Source organism: Mesoplodon bidens (genome assembly GCF_964165515.1).
Source record: "Mesoplodon bidens genome assembly, chromosome: 10".
In the NCBI taxonomy this organism is placed as follows: domain Eukaryota; kingdom Metazoa; phylum Chordata; class Mammalia; order Artiodactyla; family Ziphiidae; genus Mesoplodon; species Mesoplodon bidens.
Genome location: NC_138172.1, coordinates 75326444 through 75332701, shown reverse-complemented (window position 1 = coordinate 75332701; position 6258 = coordinate 75326444).

The window sequence follows — 6258 nt, the reverse complement described above, 5'->3', positions numbered from 1 at the left end:
CGCGGGCCTCTCACTGTTGTGGCCTCTCCCGTTGCAGAGCACAGGCTGCAGACGCACAGGCTCAGCGGCCATGGCTCACGGGCCCAGCTGCTCCGCGGCATGTGGGATATTCCCGGACCGGGGCACGATCCCGTGTCCCCTGCATCGGCAGGCGGACTCTCAACCACTGCGCCACCAGGGAAGCCTCAACACTCTCCTTTATTATGACACCCATCCCTGCCTGGCCTGTCTGTTCCGCCCCCCTGGAGGTGATGAGCTCTCAAGGGTGGAGGTGGGGTCCCCTGTCCACTGCTGGGTTCCCTCAGTCTTACACAGCACCTGACCCAGCAGGGGCTCAGAAACGCTTTCAGGGGATGAATGAGTGACTGTCTGCTTGCAGACAGTAGTAATTTTTCATCTATGTTTGCAAATCTATGTTTTCTCTCTCCTGCCCCACTCCCCAACTCCCTGTTCCACTCTGGCTCCACATGTATTTTGTTTATTGGTTGCCTCCCTCACAGAATGAATGCTCACGCAGGCAGGGATTTTGGTCTGTTTTGTTTGCTGCTGTATTCCTGCTGCTGTATTGTGTACATAGTAGGTGATCAATAAATATTTTGAAGGATGTTCTTGGCAGCTTCTGTAGGGAGGAGGTCGGTGCATCTCAGTTTCCCCCACAGGAAGAGGGCCCAATAACAATCTGTGAAGGGAATGGGTGGGCATGTGGTTCATCCCTGGGACACCCCCATCCATTAGGGAGAGCCCCCTAGCAGGTGCCCAGTAAATGGTGGGACCTGCAGACTCCAGTCCAGCACTGTCCACAGGCTATGCCTGGTCTGGGGACCCAAAAGGGCTCAGCTCATCCCAGGAAAGCCAGAGTGTTGGTGCAGAGAATGACAAAAGTCTTGGCTACAGCAGAGAGGTCTCTCTGGGGTCCCTTGGGGTCCCTGAGGCCTGGAGGCTTCTGGCCCCCACTAAGAAAATTTCATTGGCTGTAAGGATTAGGGTGAGTTTGCTGAAGAAAGACTTGGAATCCTGTCCTTTGTTTCTTCCATAAAGCCTGTGGCTTATGATGAGAAGATAGTAGGAATCCTCCCTCAGTTGTGAAAGTAACTAGCACTTACACAGCATTTATAAAAGTAATAATAGTTAACAGAGTTTGAGGACTCAGCGCATGCCTGCATGGCTCTAAACACTTTATGTGCATTAACTCATTGAATCCTCACAACAGCCCTGTTAGTTAGGTTTATTATTATCGTCTCCCTGCTTCAGAGGGAGAAACTGAGGCACACAGGCTGAACTTCCTCAAGGCTGCACACCTGGCTGGCAGCAGAGTCAGGGTCACACCTAGGCAGGCTGGTCCATGCTCTCACCCATTACCCTTAACGCCTTTCAGGGAGGGAGCCTCGGTGGAGGGGCAGAGGCTGTGCTGGAGAGAAGGACAAATGGTCAGCCGGTCTGAGGCCATCCCTTCTTCCATCTTACTACAGCCTCTAGGTGGCCTTTCTTAAGCTCCTTCCCTGGGCTGGGAGGAGAGGTTGATGATGGTGTTTGAAAAGGGGTCAGGAGGTAGCTTATTTCTCTTTAGCAGAGCTAGTGCCCTGGGCTGCACCAAGACAGAGTGGGTAGCTGTGTGACCTTGGGCAAGTTGCTTTACATCTCTGAGCCTCGGTTTCCTCATTTGCATGAAGAGGTTGCTATATCCTATCTTGAAGTATGTATCAGGAGTAAATAATGCAACATACATGAAAAAGACAGGTGTTCCGGTAGTGCTCACACAATGTAAGTTGTCTTCTCCCAACTAGCTAGTATTTATTGAGCTCCTAGCAGGATCACATAGCCCCCTGCATACCCCTCTGTCACAGGACTTAATGATCATAAGGACAGGGTCCTGAGAGGAAGGACAAAGAACATCCCTAAGAGAGAAGAGGATACAGAACTTGTTTTGTTTCACCGCTGGGTCCTCACCCCATGTTGTCAGCTGACCTGGGTGGGTGAACCCAGGGCCCGCCCAGAGAAGGTAAGTCAGCGGTTCTCACCGAGGGGTGGGGGAGTGATCACATCCCCAGGGAACACTGGGCGATGTCTAGAGACATTTTTCATTGTCCTAACAGGGGACTGGGGTGTGGGAGCTACTGGCATCCAGTGGGTAGAGGCCGGGATGCTGCTAAACATCCCACAGTGCACAGGACAGACCTTACAACAAAAAATTATCCTGCCCCCAAATGTCAAGAGTGTGGAGGGTGAGAAACCTGGACTAAGTGAATAGCCCAAGACCCCGCATGGTGAGGGAACCCTCTGTGCCCTTCCACCATGGGGCTGCCCTCTGCCCGGCTGCCCCCAGGAGTGAACATGCTGAGCTCTCCAGGGGTTCTGGAAGGACCACAGAAGGTGCTGGTGTCTAAGAAAACTGGAGAACATCCGAGGGCAGACCAAGGCGATGAGGGTTAAATGTCACCTCCCTCATCTCCCGGGAGCCCTCCGTCCCTGGACCATCACCCAGCTGAGGAGTGATTGCTCACTGTCCTGTCTGCCTAAGGTCCTGCATACTCTGTCGTCCGGGTCTGCGCTTCTGACTCAGTGACTGGCAGGGAGGACTCACACGTGCACACACACACACACACACTTCACCACAGTTATCTCCCAGAATGTCTCAGGGCCAGGGGCATGGGCAAGCTGAGACAGACAGACACACAAGACTGGCTGTGGGAAGGACAGGCAGATTGCCAGAGCAATACGTGAAAACAAGGCATGAATGTATAGGACGATTTTTGAGAGCTTGTTTGGAGGTTCTAGCAGGGGAGCGCAGTTACTCGTATACCCTTGACCGAAGAACGGTCCTCCTCTATCGGGGAAGGTCGTCCTCTTCGACCGAGCGCGCAGCTTCGGGAGGGACGCACATGGAGCGGTGAGGGAGGAAGGGGACACCCGCCTAGCCAGCCAGATCAGCCGAATCAACCCTGGCGATCAATGGGGTGACAGATGTCGCAGCCAGATCGCCCTCACATCCTAGGACGATTTTTGGACAAGACAGGGCATGTCTTGTCTTCCCCCATCAGACTGGAGACCTGTAGATTTAGGGACAGCTGAATTTCCAGAGCAGAGAGCAAATGGAGATGTTGTCTCGACTGGGCTTGGGGCCTCCCCTTCGGCCTGCACTTCCCAAGAAGCCTGGAGGCTGGGCCTAGGGTGCCCCTTATTTCTCTAACAGCCACGGCCATGGTCACGGCGGCTTCCTTCACACAGGCCTGTTTCCCAGGTGGCTGTGACAGCGTGTTGGCTGGTCCCTCTCCTCTCCCCCACTCCAAACTCTCAGTGGTGACGAGTTTGGGCTCCTGCAGGTCTGACCATCCGTGGCCCGTTCTTTCCCAAACCAGCTGAGAAAGAGGCCTAGTTCCTGTGCCTCAGGAGCTTCCAGTCTGATGGAGGAGTCACCCTCAAGGGGACACAGCCCCTTCCCTGGGGGGAGGTCCTAGTCTGCCAGGGACAGGAGTGGGACAAACCCCATCAACGCTTACCTGGGGAGGGCAGCGTGCTGGTGGCTCGCATGGTGCTTGACAGTTGAAGGTTCTGGGGGGAGGGGCTGGAGGACTCCCACCCCCACCCAGAACTCTCCAACTGCAGTGGGATTCCTAGGTCAGTGGCACGTTTTTGTGTTTTAATTTATTTATTATTTTTGGCTGCGTTGGGTCTTCATTGCTGTGCGTGGGCTTTCTCTAGTTGTGGCGAGCGGGGACTACTCTTCGTTGTGGTGCGCGGGCTTCTCGCTGCAGTGGCTTCTCTTGTTGCGGAGCACGGGCTCTAGGCATGCGGGCTTCAGTAGTTGTGGCTCGTGGGCTCTAGGGCGCAGGCTCAGTAGTTGTGGTGCACGGGCTTAGATGCTCCGCCACACGTGGGATCTTCCCAGACCAGGGCTCGAACCTGTGTCCCCTGCATTGGCAGGCGGATTCTTAACCACTACGCCACCAGGGAAGTCCAGTGGCACGTTTTTAACAGCTGCCTCCTTCCCATTTGTCCCCCCACAAGCTGGTGCTGTCGCTAACCTGGCCCCTTCCATCTGCCTGGTCCCCACCCACCATTCCAAGGGCCATCTCCCCGTGGGGACAGGAGACCCAGCACCCGCACTCTGGAGGTCACCACGAGGCTGGCTGTCCTCACTGTATCATCCCGTCAGGATAAGTCTGAGACCCTCTTCTTCTGCCCAAGGCTGCCAGGAAGGGGCTGTCCCTGACACCCCAACCAGACCTCTTTATCTTGAAAGCCTCCTCGTTTCCAGAAGCCATTGACATGGCGTTCTCCCTGTGAATCTCTGTGTCTTCACATGGCCTTCTCTGTGTCTCTCTCCTATTCTTACAAAGACACCAGTTGTATTGGATTAGGGAACCCCCTTTACCAGCATGACCCTATCTTTTTAAAAATTTTAAATTTTATTTATTTTTTATACAGCAGGTTCTTATTAGTTATCCATTTAATACATATTAGTGTATATATGTCAATCCCAATCCCCAATTCATCACACACACACACACACACACACACCCAACAGCTTTCCCCGCTTGGTGTCCATATGTTTGTTCTCTATATCTGTGTCTCAATTTCTGCCCTGCAAACCGGTTCATCTGTACCATTTTTCTAGGTTCCACATATATGCGTTAATATACGATATTTGTTTTTCTTTCTGACTTACGGCACTCTGTATGACAGTCTCTAGACCCATCCATGTCTCTACAAATGACCCAATTTTGTTCCTTTTTATGGCTAATATTCCATTGTATATATGTACATCTTCTTTATCCATTTGTCTGTCGATGGGCATTTAAGTTGCTTCCATGACCTGGCTATTGTAAATAGTGCTGCAATGAACATTGGGGTGCACGTGTCTTTTTGAATTATGGCTTTCTCTGGGTATATGCCCAGTAGTGGGATCAGCATGACCCTATCTTATCTAATTACTTCTGCAATGACCCTATTTCCAAACGAAGTCACATGCTGAGGTATCGGGGATTAGGATTTCAACAAATCTTTTTGGGGGATGCAATTCAACCCATAACATTATTCTTGGCATGGTTAGGCCACTGGCATGCCTCAGAGCAGGTGATGGGGGTGTTTCTGGCTTAACTCCATGACCCCGGGGGAAGGTGTCTGGTACCACGCCAGTCATTTTGGCCTAATTGTGGGTCCCTGAGTCATCACTCTCTTTGTCAATTTTCTCAGGTGAACACTAAAACGTTTGAATGAGGCAAGATGTCCTGCCTTTAAGATCCCATAACATCCTAAGATTTTTTCACCCTGTCCTAGCTCCACTGTGTACAGGTTGCGTTAGCTGGGGCAAGTGACATCTTGGCCACGGGCCTCACGCTTCTCATCTATAAATTTGGAATAGGGCACCTCTGAGGACTCAGTTACAGGCCCATCTCATTTTATTGTGCTTCGAAGATTGCATTTTTTACAAATTTAAGGTTTGTGGCAACTCTGTGTCAGTCAAGCAAGCCTACCGGGGCCATATTTCCAACAGCATTTGCTCACCTTGTGTCTTTGGGTCACATTTTAGTACTTAGAACTTACCACCAGCAAAAAGATTACAACTTACTGAAGTCTCAGAAGATGGCTAGCATATTTTGCAATTAAGTATTTTTAAGTTAAGGTATGTACATTTTTTTAGACATAATGCTATTGCACATTAATAGACTACAGTGTAAACGTAACTTTTTTTTTTTTTTTTTTTTTTTTTTTTTGCGGTACGCGGGCCTCTCACTGCTGTGGCCTCTCCCGTTGCGGAGCACAGGCTCCGGATGCGCAGGCTCAGCGGCCATGGCTCACAGGCCCAGCCACTCCACGGCATGTGGGATCTTCCCGGACCGGGGCACGAACCAGTGTCCCCTGCATCGGCAGGCAGACTCTCAACCACTGCGCCACCAGGGAAGCCCTGTAAACGTAACTTTTATGTGCGCTGGGAACCCCCAAAATTCGTCTGACTTGCTTTATTGCGATATTTGCTTTATTGTGGTGTCCTGGAATGGAAACCCCAGTATCTCTGCGGTCTGCCTGTAGTTCACTCATAGAAAGTGCTAAGAACAGTGCTGGCCCTAGCGAGCACTCCCATCTCTGTCTGGCTTGTCGTGCCCTCGGTTGTGGGTGCCCAGGAGGCAGCCTTGCTCTTCACTGTGTCACCGGTGCACAGTAGGTCCTCAGGACAGTTTGAAGGAGGGATCAAGGGTGAGACTGCTGTTTGTGGCCTCCGGGGACTGCTGTGTGTGCTCCCTGCTGGAAACTCAGCCA